The following is a 14,026-nucleotide window of genomic DNA, read 5'->3' on the forward strand; positions in this document are numbered from 1 at the left end:
TAACTTGAGTTTACAGAGCCACAAAAAAAAAAAAAAAAGAGCAGAACTGGGAGAAAATATGGGTACTGCTGTTATGCCAGATATTGAAAAGGCAACAGTTGAGAAAGAATTGTTGTTCTCTCCCCGCAACCCACCCCCCCCCCCACCCCTCCAATTCCATCCCTAGAGAGAGGCTGCTTCTGAAATCAATTCTCAGGTCACTGCCTCTGGAACTGTGAAGGAAGGGCTCTGACATGGGAGGTCTTGGGAATGAGCCCTGGACTGGAGATGATTCCAAGATGCAAGGTTCCTAATATGCCAGGTCCCTGAGGGCATGACAAGGGATGTGGGATCTCACACCCACAAACATGGAATATAGACCATATTTTTATAATAACTTTAAATGGAGTATAATCTGAAAAATATTGAATCACTATGTTGTGTACCTGAAATTAATATTGTAAATCAATTCTACTTCAACAAAAAGAAAGAAAAAGCCTAAAGGGTAGGCTGGATTCACACTTGCTTTTAACAAACAGAATACAACCAAAGTGATGGGATATCATTTCAAAGAGTAGGTTTAAAAAGATTGACTTCCTCCCTGGCTAGATTCTCTCTCTCTGGTTCTTTTAATTTTCACTGTTGATGAACCAAGCTGCCCACATGGATCCAACTTTCGATACCTACAAAGCTTGGGAGGAAGCCAAGGTCAAGGACCTATCTCAACAAGCACAGCCAGCAACTGTTGAGAATCTCAAAGTTCACAGCAGAACCATCTGGGACATTCAAGAAAAATACGGTCTCTTCTTGCACACGAGGAGAGAGAAGAGGAGGAAGTTAATGAAACAGATGTGAACATAAAGGACATAATGGACCTGGTCATGTCACAAGAAAATGCTTTAAGAGCCAAGGCAGTCTGCTATCCTCCAGGATAGCAATAATGACATCATAAATGCTACTATGGAATTAACAAGGTAACCATCTGAAAATGAGGACTCAGTTATTTTGGCATTTCTAAAGAGTAATTGTAGCTTGGTTTTACATTTGAACTATTTCCATTGGTAATACCATTATGGCCTCAATTTTATACTGCTTGGTTCATGGATTCTACTTTAGTGATTTTTCTTCAGGATATAATCAGAAAATACAAAAAAAATTTTTCTTCATTGATGCCAATACAAACATTATTGATAATAACCCTTGCCTCCCCTTCTCCCATAAAAAACAAAAGACAAAACCCAAAAACAAACAAACAAACAAACACAGAAAAAAGAGAAAAGAATACCCTAGGAGAAAACAAGTAAATGAGACATCCATGAAATATATGATATCACCTCTCCAATAAAAAGTATATTTTAGAAGGATATGATATAAAGGATCAAAATACTCTCTGTAGAGTAGACCCTTAGCTGAGCCATAATATTTGGAAGGACTAGAGGGCTTCCCATGTCATTCTAGTGGTCAAGAATCTGCCTGCCAATGCAAGAGACTTAAGACAGTCAGATTTGATCCCTGAGTTGGGAAGATCCCCTGGAGGAGTAAATGACAACCCATTCCAGTACTCTTGCCTGGAAAATCCCATGGACAGAGGAGCCTGGTGGGCTACAGTCCATAGGGTCACAAAGAGTTGGACACGACAGAGCGACTAACAAATAACAACAAAATACCTCTCGTGTACATTTAAGATATCCAAGAAAACTGAGTAACTTCTTGAAATGGCCCAATCCACCACCTTAAGTACCATCTTCAACTAAAGACAAAAGAGAGATGTGTGTGGGTAGGGGAGAGTACAGTTATGGGGAAAGCATAGTGAACAGGGTAAATTTGTTTTACAGATTCCGATCATCACCTTCTTCATTGACAAGAGTTTCTAGAGATTTAGAATCCTTCTTCTCTTCCTACTACAGAGAAGGAAAAGTGAAAGTGTTAGTTGCTCAGTCGTGGCTGATTCTTCACAACCCCATGCATTGTAGCCCGTCAGGCTCCTCTGTCCATGGAATTCTCCAGGCAAGAATACTGGAGAGGGTTGCCATTCCCTTCTTCAGGGCATCTTCCCAACCTAGGGATCAAACCTGGGTCTCCTGCATTGTAGGCAGATTCTTACCAGGGAAGCCACCAGGGAAGAGGAGCCACCAGGGAAGCCCACAGAGAGGGAAACATGTTTAAATATGATTTCCCTTATAAATGTAAATGTACCTTACAAAGAACAACTTGGTTTTCAGAGTTTTTCCTGCGTCTGCTGTTTCTTAAAAATAACCAGCTCAAGATCATCCGTATGCCAAAGAAACATATTTTGGGGTGGCATATTTTGATCCTCTTCACACACAAATGATAGGATTTGAAAAAAGCAACTTATATCATATTAAATATTTTCTTTTTGTCTAAGAATTACTAATATGACCTTTTTAATGACTGAGGTTTTTTTTTTTTTTTTTTTTCCTTTTGTTTCTGGTTTTAAACTAATTGTATTAGGATAACACTTTCCTATACTAGTCAGATTTTTTTTTTTTTTTAATCATCACAAACACCTCTCCTAAAAATATGGGAATAGGTATCATTCCCATGAAGTGAAGTAAAAGTTGCTCTGCCATGTCCAACTCTTTGTGACCCCCTGCATGGTGAGAGTGGAGTCTTACCCACGAGGCCACCAGGGAAGTCTCCCTATCAATAACTTTTAACAAATGAAAGGTTGTTTTTTTGAGCTAAAGTTTCTATTAATCTTTACTTATTTGTTGTTCTTGTAGTTTAGTTGTTAAGCTGTGTCCGACTCTTTTGCAACACCATGGACTGTAGCCTGCCTAGGCTCCTCTGACCGTGGGATTTCCGAGGCAAGAATACTGGAGTGGGTAGCCATTTCCTTGACCAGGGATGGAACTTGGGTCTCCTGCATTGCAGGCAGATTCTTTACCATTTGAGTACCCACAGAAGCCCCATCATTCCCCTAACTATCACTGTTGTCTACCAGGCGGCTCAGCGGTAAAGAATCCACCTGCCAGTGTAGGAGATGGGGGTTTGATCACTGGGTCGGGAAGATCCCCTGGAGGAGAAAATGGCAGGCCGCTCCAGTTTTCTTGCCTGGAAAACCCTGTGGGCTGAGGAGCCTGGCAGGCTAAAATCCATGGGGGTCACAAAGAGTCAGACATGACTTAGTGAATGAGCACTGCACTGCACGTGCTGTTTAGTAGCATGTTCTTTTATTTAAAGAATTTCAAAATCTACAGGACCAGGAGTTAATGGTTTTTAAAGACCAATTTTTAGCTTCCATAAAGCTAATCTCAAAACCAAAATATTCTTTGAAATCAGTGGGAAGTCTGTTCACTGAGCATTGGAAAAGATGAAAATAAGTTGAAAGGAAGTAACTCTCACCAGTTTCTTCTGAGTTACCTCATGCACACGCATTTCTTTAATCTATTTTAAATTAGCATTTTATTTTAAGCATATGCTCTTGTATTATGCATGGCCTGTTCAATTAGTCTTTGGACATTGTCCTTTTCCCCTAATTGTCTCTACGTCTTTCAATATTTAAAAAACTCTAATTTTAATCTTTTTTTAATTCTAAAATTTTTTTAGAATATCCTCTTTTGTATAATTTATCATTTCCTTTTTAGAGTTACTTTAACAATTATAACTGTTTTTTACTCAGATCTTGGGGTATTTTTAGGGTGGGGATTCTCTGTCTTGGTACTATTAAAATTCGGGGCCAGATAATTCTTTGTTGCAGGGGCTGTTCTGCGTTCATTTCAGTTCAGTCACTCGGTCATGTCTGACTCTCTGCGACCCCATGGACTGCAGCACACCAGGCTTCCCTGTCCATCACCAACTCCCAGGGCTTATTCAAACTCATGTCCATCGAGTCGGTGATGTCATCTAACCATCTTATCCTCTGTCTTCCCCTTCTTCCCCTGCCTTCCATCTTTCCCAGCATCAGGGTCTTTTCTAAGGAGTCAGTTCTTCGCATCAGGTGGCCAAAGTATTGGAGTTTCAGCCTCAGCATCAGTCCTTCCAATGAACACCCAGGACTGATCTCCTTTAGGATGGACTGGTTGGATCTCCTTGCAGTCCAAGGGACTCTCAAGAGTCTTCTCCAACACTACAGTGTACTGTAGTATATTCAGCTGCATCTCTGGCCCCTGCCAACAGCAGTACCCCACGAGTTGTGACAAGCAAAAATACCTTCAGTCATGAACAAGTATCTCACCTGGAGGTGGGGGCAAAGTTTCTCCCTGTTGAGGAAACAGAGATGGGGTTAAGTTTTAGGCTTCTGTCTCTGTAAATCATGATTTACAGATTTCATAAATTCTCTGAAACATTATAATGAATAGATCTTTTACAGCAGAATTTTTATTTTTTCCAGAAAGTACACAGAGAAAGTTTGTGAAAATCAATAAAGGGAAATCTCCTTAAAATGAAGTCAGGAGACCCAGAAGGGAGAACTGCCCTGCAGGTAGGTGCTAGTGCGGTAAGTCACTTCAGTCGTGTCTGACTGTTTTGAGGCCTTAAGGACTGTAACCTGACAAGCTCCTCTGTCCACGGGATTCTCCAGGCAAGAATACTGGAGTCGGTTGCCACTTACTACTCCAGAGGATCTTCCCAACCCAGCATCTCTTATGTCTCCTGCATTGACAGGCGGGTTTTTCTTTTCATTTTTTTTTTTACCACTGGCGCCACCTGTGAAGCCCATCATGCAGGTACCACTAGACATCAGTATAGATGCCAACAGGAAGAGACATACATCTCTTGCATCTCTGGCAAGAAGTGACACTACTTTACTACTGCCATCAAGAGGAATAAAGATTTTCTCCTTGCCTGGCAACAGCTTAGCCAATCAGAGGCTATCTCAGCTCAGCCAATGAAAACCCACCATGTTTCAAAATCCCAGTTTCCTCCAATGCACTTTTCCTTTAAACAGCCCCGCCCAAATTCCCTTTTTCCTGTATAAAAAGCTTCCTCTCCTTTGCTCTACCAGTCTTGTAAGTGGTTGGCCATTGTTGCACCTTCTGAATGACGTTTCTTTGCTGCCCCTGGAGTAAAGGCTGGTGAGATAATTATCTGTTTGGTGAGATAACTGTCTGTTTTTTATTGCTTAAGGTCAGCGTTACAGCAGGAAATGCCGTTCTTACTCAACTCAGTGCCCCTCCACTGCTGTTATTTTCTCTCTGCCAGTAGTATCAAGAAACAATTTTAAGAGTATAGTTATGATACTTCATGCTATCAATCTCAAAAGGTCTGGCATATAACTTTCCTTGCTGCTGCTGCTGCTGCTAAGTCGCTTCAGTCGTGTCCGACTCTGTGCTACCCCAGAGACGGCAGCCCACGAGGCTCCCCCGTCCCTGGGATTCTCCAGGCAAGAACACTGGAGTGGGTTGCCATTGCCTTCTCCAATGCATGAAAGTGAAAAGTGAAAGTGAAGTCGCTCAGTCGTGTCCAACTCTTAGCGACCTCATGGACTGCAGCCTACCAGGCTCCTCCGTCCATGGGTTTTTCAAGGCAATAGTACTGGAGTGGGTTGCCATTGCCTTTTCCACTTTCCTTGCTACTCAGGAGCAAAAATGTGAAAATGTAGATGACAGTCAAGTGTACCTCTGTTCAAAAAACAAGACAGCAGGAACAAGATGAAGTTACTTATGCTAAAGTCCAGCATCACCAAATGGAGGCTTAACTCAGTGTCACCAAGTTGAGACTTCATTACAGCTTCAGCTCTTCCAAAAATGAAAATTTAAACCAGGCAATCAGAAGTGATCTGATCAGTAATAGTTGGGTAATCTGCCTGATAGCCTCCTGCCATTCCCTATAGAAAAGTAATCTTGCAATAACCCTCCTCCCCCCTTTTAACCTGATATAACTTCCTTGTTCCTATTTCCTTCTGCTTATAAAAGTCTTTAATTTTGTACAGATCCTTCCTTTCTATATGCCAGATTGGATGTTAAATCAATTTTCACTCCAACTCTTAAAAATTTTAATATGCCTCAGTTTATCTTATAACTCTGTAGTCTCATGTCCATTGCAACATTATTCACAATAGCCCAAATATGGAAACCATTGAAGTGCCCATCAGTGGAAAAATGGATAAAGAAAATGTCATCTAAATATACAGTGGAATATTATTTAGCCTTAAGAAAAAGAAATCCTGCCATTTGCAAAAACATGGATGTACCTTGAGAGCATTTGTTAAATGAAAAAAGAAAGAGAAAGATGAATTATGTATGATCTTACTTATATATAGAATCTAAAAAAGGTGAACTTACAAAAACAGAGGTAGAAGAGTAACTTAAAAACAGAGTTGTATTTTTTTTTTTCAAACTGATGAATCTACATCAATGGTCTTATCCACCTCTAGCAGCTGCAAGTTTCTTTTTGGGTCTGCAATAAATTAGATAACACAGGAGGCAAGTACCTGAGCTTTGAAGGGCATAGGCGTAGGAACCAGACTGCCAGGGTGTGAAGGCAACTTCTGTTTCTGTTTCTCACTAACTGCCTAAATGGTTACAGGTAGATTTCCTTGGCCTCCCTTTCCTCATCAATGTAACTCAGGTAATAGTACCTGCTTCACAGACTGTGCTGAGGATTAAACAAATGAACACGTGTGAAGTGCTTGGACCAATGCCTGACCTGGTAAATGATCAATCAGTTTTACTTATCACTGGTAAGTGCAAAAGAATTGTTCATGTAATTGGAAGCTCATTCATTTTTAACATAAATCTTCTTTAAACATGTTACAGAAGCCTCATTTTTCTCTTATTCCTCATATAAAACTTTTTTGAATAACCATTATGTATGAATACGTTTGTACGAAGCCCTGGGAACTATCTATAAACTTTATATGTATATGTATATAAATGATCTGGCCTCAAGCAACTTGTGATCTTCCAGTAGGGAGAGTAAGTGGGCATGGGTGGTACTGGCTCACGAGGGCACAGTGCGATTGGGGTGACACAGCACAGCCTGGCTTTGAGGGTGGAGGGAGGCACAGGGGGCTGCACAGAAGAGGATAAGGAAACTTTTTAATCTGGTTATTTCAAGTGGTGAACGTTTGTAATTCACTCTATTGAAAGGGAGTCTTAAGAACACGTCTCATCATGCCTTGCAGATTAATCAACATACATGGCCCAGGCTGTAAACTGTTCTTGGATAGTCACAACCTTCATTAATATTACCAGTGATTGCATGAGTCAATCCCCATGGACAAAGGAGCATGGCAGGCTATATCGAAAAGAGCTGGGCATGATTGAGCAACTGAGCACAGAAAGAGTAGAAAGACCTCTAGGGGGTTACTACATTGCCTATACAGCTGTGTGCTTTTATTTATTTTAAATTATTTTTTGATTACACTGGGTCTTTGTGGCTGCACACTGGCTTTCTCTAGTTGCAGAGAATGGGCTTCACATTGCACTGGCTTCTCTTGTTGGGGAGCACAGACTCTAGAGCACAGGCTCAAAAGTTGTGGCACAGGGCTTAGCTGCTCTGCAGCAGGTGGGACCTTCCCTGGCCAGGGATCGAACCTGTGTCCCCTGCATTGGCAGGCAGATTCTAATCCACTGTACCACCAGGGAAGTCCCAAGCTGTTTGCTTTGAAATAAACTCTTACTCCAGAGATTTAAAAATTAAATTAATTTAAAAATTACTGGGTCTGCTTCTTCATGAAGATGATTAGCTGTTGTTTCCTGAAAGTGCTCTTCTGCTGACGCTTCCAAGATTGTTATCTGTGATTTGCTGTGGACAGAGAAAGTAGGTAAGCATGTTTTTTAGGACTATATTCAAAATTAGATATAACAGATCTAGTAGTCTCACCTGACAGGAAAGTGGAAGCATTTATAAATGGGTTTTCATGTGGTTGTGTGTGGGGTGGATTGCACTGGTTTTTGGAGGCTGATTTGCTAATTTCCCCGTTCTTGTGATTCTGATTGCATTTGATGGAATAGTGACTTCCTGGTAATTAAATGATTTAAGGGACTTCCCTAGTGGCTCTGTTGGTAAAGAATCCACCTACAGTGAAGGAGACCTGGGTTTGATCCTTGGGTCAGGAAGATCCCCTGCAGAAGGAAATGGCAACCCACTCCAGTATTCTTGTCTGGGAAATCCCATGGACAAGGAGCCTGGTGGGCTACAGTCCATGGGGTCTCAAGAGTCAGACACGACTTAGTGACTAAACTACCAAATGATCTAAATTCTAGATATAGTGACATTTTTCCTAAAAGAAGATGTATTTCAGTATGTAGTAGGTCTACTTTTATCCTTCTCATCACCATCTTAATTTTTATGAACTTGAATCATATCCTCCCTTATCTTTCCTTGTTTCTATAGTCCTCACACTTGAGTCTAAGATTCACATCAGTTTCTCTAACCTCTTGAGTTAGCTGCTGATATGGAGCACATCTGGCACACTCCTATCTAGCCTTCAAAGCCCAGCTCAAATGACCCACTCTGAGAAACTTTTTCTTAGGATGAATAATCTTTTGCATGCAGACTTGTTTATATCTGTACTTCCATAACACTTTTAATCCTCCTATATGACTTTTAATCTATGTAACATCTTTATACATACATGCCTATCTTCTTAGTTGGATTAGGGCTTTTTTGAGGTTGGGTCCATCTACCTCTCAAAATGCATTACCAAAAATTGTCACTTGCTGGTTATTGATTGCACAAAAAGATAGTGTTTTATGGTTTGCACACACTCTCTTTCTGATGATACCCATCACTTGTGAGATCCCCTACCCAGTCATCCACTTATCCCCTCACCACACAGACATGTGGGCGCACACACACACACACACCCCCCCCAGCATGCTGAACTCATGCTCATGATATCAAAAGTTATTTTTCTTTAACTGTATTGAGTTTCCACTTATTTAAAACTGCCTGCATTTAAGAACCCTTGCTTATAGCTGCAGTTTATCACTCTCAGTTGTGCGTTTCTGTATCATTTGGCTTGTAGTCTGGTGGTGTTGGCTTAGCTGTGGAGGGTCTAAGTTCCAGAGCTCAGCTGGACAGGAGGAAGGATCTCACAAGTACTGTAACTGTATGGGCTAGACGTCAAACTCCAGTGTGGGGGGAGTTGGCATCTGGTAGTGTCTGCCAAGCAGCCATTCCCCTGAGAGCAACATTGTTCTTCTTTTGGGGAGTTGCTGTTTACCCATAACCACCTAATTCTGTTGAAGGTGCTTCAGTGACTAGTCAAAAGCTCCTCGTCAAGACAGTCAGTCATGGTCCTTTCCTGAAAACCTTAGTGTCTGGAAAAGGGCTGGATTGAAGTTGAATTGGGGATGAAATTGGTGACCTGGTATAAACATGGAGCTGCCTGCCCTTCTTGTCAGAACATGTACTTTTCTAAGATACAGGGAAACAGACCAGTGATCCCATTCTAGGGAGAGGCCCTGTGGGAAAAGTAGAGACCCTAGGATTCCATGAGCAGAGAAACCAGGATTCAAGTCAGGAATGCTTCAGCAGGAAAGACTGAAGCCAAGCTGCGGCACAGCATCCTTGCATGTTTCCTGTTGTTGCATGTGGGATGCAGTTCCCAGACCACGTGTTGAACCTGGTCCCCTGCATGGGGAGAGTGGAATCTTACCCACTAGGCCACCAGGGAAGTCTCCCTATCAATAACTTTTAACAAGTAAATGGTCATTTTTTTGACCCAAAGTTTCTGTTAATATTTACTAATTTGTTGTTGTTTAGTCGCTAAGTTGTATCTGACTCTTTTGCAACCCCATGGACTATAGCCTGCCAGGCTCCTCTGCCCATGGGATTTCCCAGGCAAGAATACTGGAGTGGGTTGCCATTTCCTTCTCCAGGAGATCTTCCTGACCCAGGGATCAAATATGTGTCTTCTGCATTGAAGGTGGATTCTTTACAGCTGAGCCACCAGGGAAGCCCATTTACTTATTTAGTACACATTTATTGAACTCCTACTGTGGCTCAGCTGGTAAAGAATCCGCCTGCAATGCAAGAGACCTGGGTTCGATCCCCGGATTGGGAAGATTCCCCTAGAGAAGGGAAAGGCTACCCACTCCAGTATTCTGGTCTGGAGAATTCCAGACTGAGCAACTTTCACTTTCACTTTTAAGTGTCAGCGGTCATAGTATATGCAGATAAAAGATTCATTTAAATAGGCTCAAACTACAAGTAGGTTACAATCTAGCATAAGAAAAAATAGATGCAGATAAGTTGCATGCCTAGTCTCAAGGCAAGGTATAATATAATAGAGGTCATAAAAATCATATTTAATATGTGAGTTTGGTTGAAAAACAGATGATTTTCAGCAGAGGGGAATCAGAGCTGATTTTATTCAAAATCCTTGTAAAGCTTGGGTAGCTCTGTCAGGTCATGCTGATTCAGTTGCATTCCAGATGTCAGTCAGGTTTAGAATTTCCAATGTACACAGTGATGGAACATATTTATATGTCTTCAACCTGTCAGGTAAAAAGCCCTTCTGTATTTCCAAGTTAAAGGTAAGGAGACCAAGGAAGAAAATAATGCTTGGTTATTTTTGAAATTGTAAAAAATTCAATATGATCCTTTACAAATCAAAAATGCCTTTAAGGTGTTATTTTATTGTTTTGAAGTTCTCAAAGCTATGCTTTTTCAAAGCTAAGTTCTCTAGTCAAAGCTATGGTTTTTCTAGTAGTCATGTATGGATGTGAGAGTTGGACCATAAAAAAAGCTGAGTGCCGAAGAATTGGTGCTTTTGTACTGTGGTGTTGGAGAAGACTCTTGAGAGTCCCTTGGACTGCAAGGAGATCCACCAGTCCAAGGACTGATGCTGAAACTCCAATCCTTTGGCCACCTGATGCGAAGAACTGACTGCTTAGAAAAGACCCTGATGCTGAGAAAGATTGAAGGCAGGAGGAGAAGGGGATGACAGAGAATGAGATGTTTGGATGGCATCGTTGACTTGATGGACATGAGTTTGAGCAAGCTCTGGGAGTTGGTGATGGACAGGTAAACCTGGTGTGCTGCAGTCCATGGGGTCGCAAAGAGTAGGACACGACTGAGTGACCAACCAAAGCACAGGAAGCTAATATAGCTTTGAGAGCTCTTTATACAGAGTTTAAATATCAGTGAGCTTTCAGAGAAGATGCCAACTTCTTGGAGAAATGCCAGGTCAAAGGAAGCTGGTGAAGATTAAGGCATCTAGTAAGGGTAGAGAGGGGACTGGCCGGTCGGCTTGGATATGGAAGCCTTTATGAGTGGAAGAGCCAGCAGGGACAGAGAACAGGGGAGAGATGCAAGAGACAAAGACAGAAGGATTGAAAGAAAGTATGGTAGGAAACCTACAGGTTGAATCAACACACATTGGAATGCAGTGTAGTATAAAATCAAAAGAGGAGCATGATGGATGGTCAATGAAATTGCTCAGACATGGATACCATCCATCCATATGCTTTCACTTTCCCTTAAGACCAATTGTGTGTGTTTTTAAATTTCTTATATCTTCATATTGGGTCAATCAAGAGTTTGACGTAATATGCCTAGTAGCAAATGACAAATTAGGCAGCAAATAAAAAATTTCTAAGGAAAATAATAATTTTAGGTAATTTGGCTAAGAAATGGGAAAAAATGGCATCACATTGAATGCACCAAAATTCTGTGACTGTGTCCTTCCTTGTCCTACAGATTTCATTCCCACCTGGAAACTGTGGTTTAGCCAGCTGCACAGTACCTTAAACAAGAAAGCTGATTAATAGTCACCTGCTCAACTGCCTGTGAGTGAAACTGCGAGTAAGTGAAAGTCTCTGTCTTGTCTCACTCTTTGTGACCCCATGGACTGTAGCCTACCAGATTCCTCTGTCTGTGGAATTTTCCCAACAAGAATACTGGAGTGGGTTGCCATGACCTCCTCCAGGGGATATTCCCGACCAAACCTGAATCTCCTGCATTGCAGGCAGATTCTCTACTGTCTGAGCCACCACAGAAGCCCCAAATTATTCATATATTTGTTCTATAAGATTGACTGAACACTCCTCTGTCCAGGCACTGTTCTAGGCACTGAGGATAGAGCAGCAAACAAGGACAGTCTTCAACAGAGCAAGTGTTCCAGTGGGGCAGTGACACAGAAGTCTGGAATTCAATAGTGGGAAACTATTCCAGTGATTGGAGAAGGCAATGGCAACCCACTCCAGTGTTGTTGCCTGGAGAATCCCAGGGACGGGGGAGCCTGGTGGGCTGCCGTCTATGGGGTCGCACAGGGTCGGACACGACTGAAGTGACTTAGCAGCAGCAGCAGCAGCAGCATTCCAGTGATCCACATATTAGATAAGAAAAAAAAAGCAAGCGAAATAAGTGCACATTATGTAAATATATACATAGCAGTAAGTCAACTTAGGAATGTATAAAACTGGGCAAAGGTTAGAGTTAAAATGGGGGTGAAGGGTTCTATTTCAGTTCAGAAGGTTGAGGAAAGTCTTTCTGTTGAAGTGTCTCAGAGCACAGATCTGAGTGAGGGAGTGAGCCATTATAACTGGATGAAGAGTGAGAAGGGAGTCTACTTGGGGTGTAGCAAGGAGGCCAGCATGGCAGGAATGAATAATAAGGACCAGGAGAGGGTGGTGGAGAGGATATAGAGATAGATGTCTTTAGAGATGTAGCCAGGAGCTACACTGAGGATTTGTAGGGCATGCTAAGATTTTTGACATTTGCACCAAGAGTGATGGGAAGCCATTGGTGGGTACCGAGCAGGGCGATAACGTGATTGGACTTTCATTTGAATTGGATCATCCAGGCTGCTGTAGGCGACAGACTCAAGAATAAGAAGCAGGTGACAGGAGACTATTTTGATAAACCTGGCTTATCATGGTGGTTTGAACTGGGATGGTGGGAACAGAGGTGAAAAGCAGTGAACTTTGAAGTATAAAAAATGCACATGTGAGAGAATTTTTTGCCACACTGACTGTATGAGCTGAACAATTAAAGTCAAAGGATGACTCCAAGGATTTTGGCTTAAGTACCTGGATGAGTGAAGAATTGGTTTACTGGTTATGATGAAGATCAGGAGATGGGCAGGTTTGGGGTTGTTTGCTTTTGGACTGGGTTAGTTTGGAATACTCTTAGGTATCTATGTAGAGCAGTCATAGTGGCAATTTGACACAGAAGTTTGGAATTCAGTAAAGAGATTAGAATATGGGATATAAGTTGTCGACTTTTCTGTACATGGCATTGTGTGGTATGGTGCTGACTCTGCTTCGTTTCTAGCATACAATGAAGCTGTTCTCTGCCCCAAGGACTTGCAACCTACTGCTGCTGCTGCTGCTAAGTCGCTTCAGTCGTGTCCGACTCTATGCGACCCCATGGACGACAGCCCACCAGGCTCCCCTGTCCTTGGGGTTCTCCAGGCAAGAACACAGGAGTGGGTTGCCATTTCCTTCTCCAACTTGCAACCTACAGATTGCACTTGACTCTCCTCTTTAAAATTACCCTCCCACTCACACAACATAACCTCGTTGCTCTATAATATACTGAGTTCTTAACTACTTTTCTCTCAGATATTTGAAGACAATTGAGAATTCTCTGTACTGTACTCAGTGACCACAAAGATTAATAAATATACCCCAAAGATGCCAAGTCAACAATTTTGGAACATCTCTAAAAGTTAAACTTAATTGAAAGGCAACTTTTAAATATTTTTCATTGCAGTATACTTGATTTACAATGTTTCAGGTGTACAGCAAAGTGAATCAGATACATTATGTATTTATATACATATATATAGGCATGTTCGTATATGTATATATGCATATACATACATATATATTCTTTTTCAGATTCTTTTCTACTATTACAAGATACTGAATATATTAATAGTTCCCTGTGATATAAAGTAAGTCTTTGTTGTTTACGCATTTATATACAGTCCTTTGCATCTGTTAACCCTGGATTCTTAATTTGTTCCTTCCCCGCCCCCCATCAACTTCCCCTGTGGTAACCATAAGTTTGTTTTCTATGTCTGTGAGCCTATATTCTGTTTTGTAAATAAGTTCATTTGTATCTTTTTTAGATTCCACATGTAAGTGGTGTCATGTATTTATCTCTGTCTGACTTCACTTAGCATGAT

At 41.5% G+C, this 14,026-nt stretch overlaps 1 long non-coding RNA gene across 1 annotated transcript in view; it reads right to left on the bottom strand.

The window, feature by feature from the left end:
• The window catches only part of LOC139178025 (uncharacterized), a 71,337-nt gene that overhangs the window by 54,744 nt on the left and 2,567 nt on the right, over window positions 1-14,026 (bottom strand). The window contains exons 2-3 of the long non-coding RNA XR_011562455.1: window positions 7,602-7,689; window positions 4,178-4,202 (exon numbers count right to left, since the gene is read on the bottom strand). This is a non-coding gene — a long non-coding RNA (uncharacterized lncRNA). The remainder of the gene's footprint in view (window positions 1-4,177; window positions 4,203-7,601; window positions 7,690-14,026) is intronic.

Source organism: Bos indicus, chromosome 20 (genome assembly GCF_029378745.1).
Source record: "Bos indicus isolate NIAB-ARS_2022 breed Sahiwal x Tharparkar chromosome 20, NIAB-ARS_B.indTharparkar_mat_pri_1.0, whole genome shotgun sequence".
Lineage (NCBI taxonomy): Eukaryota > Metazoa > Chordata > Mammalia > Artiodactyla > Bovidae > Bos > Bos indicus.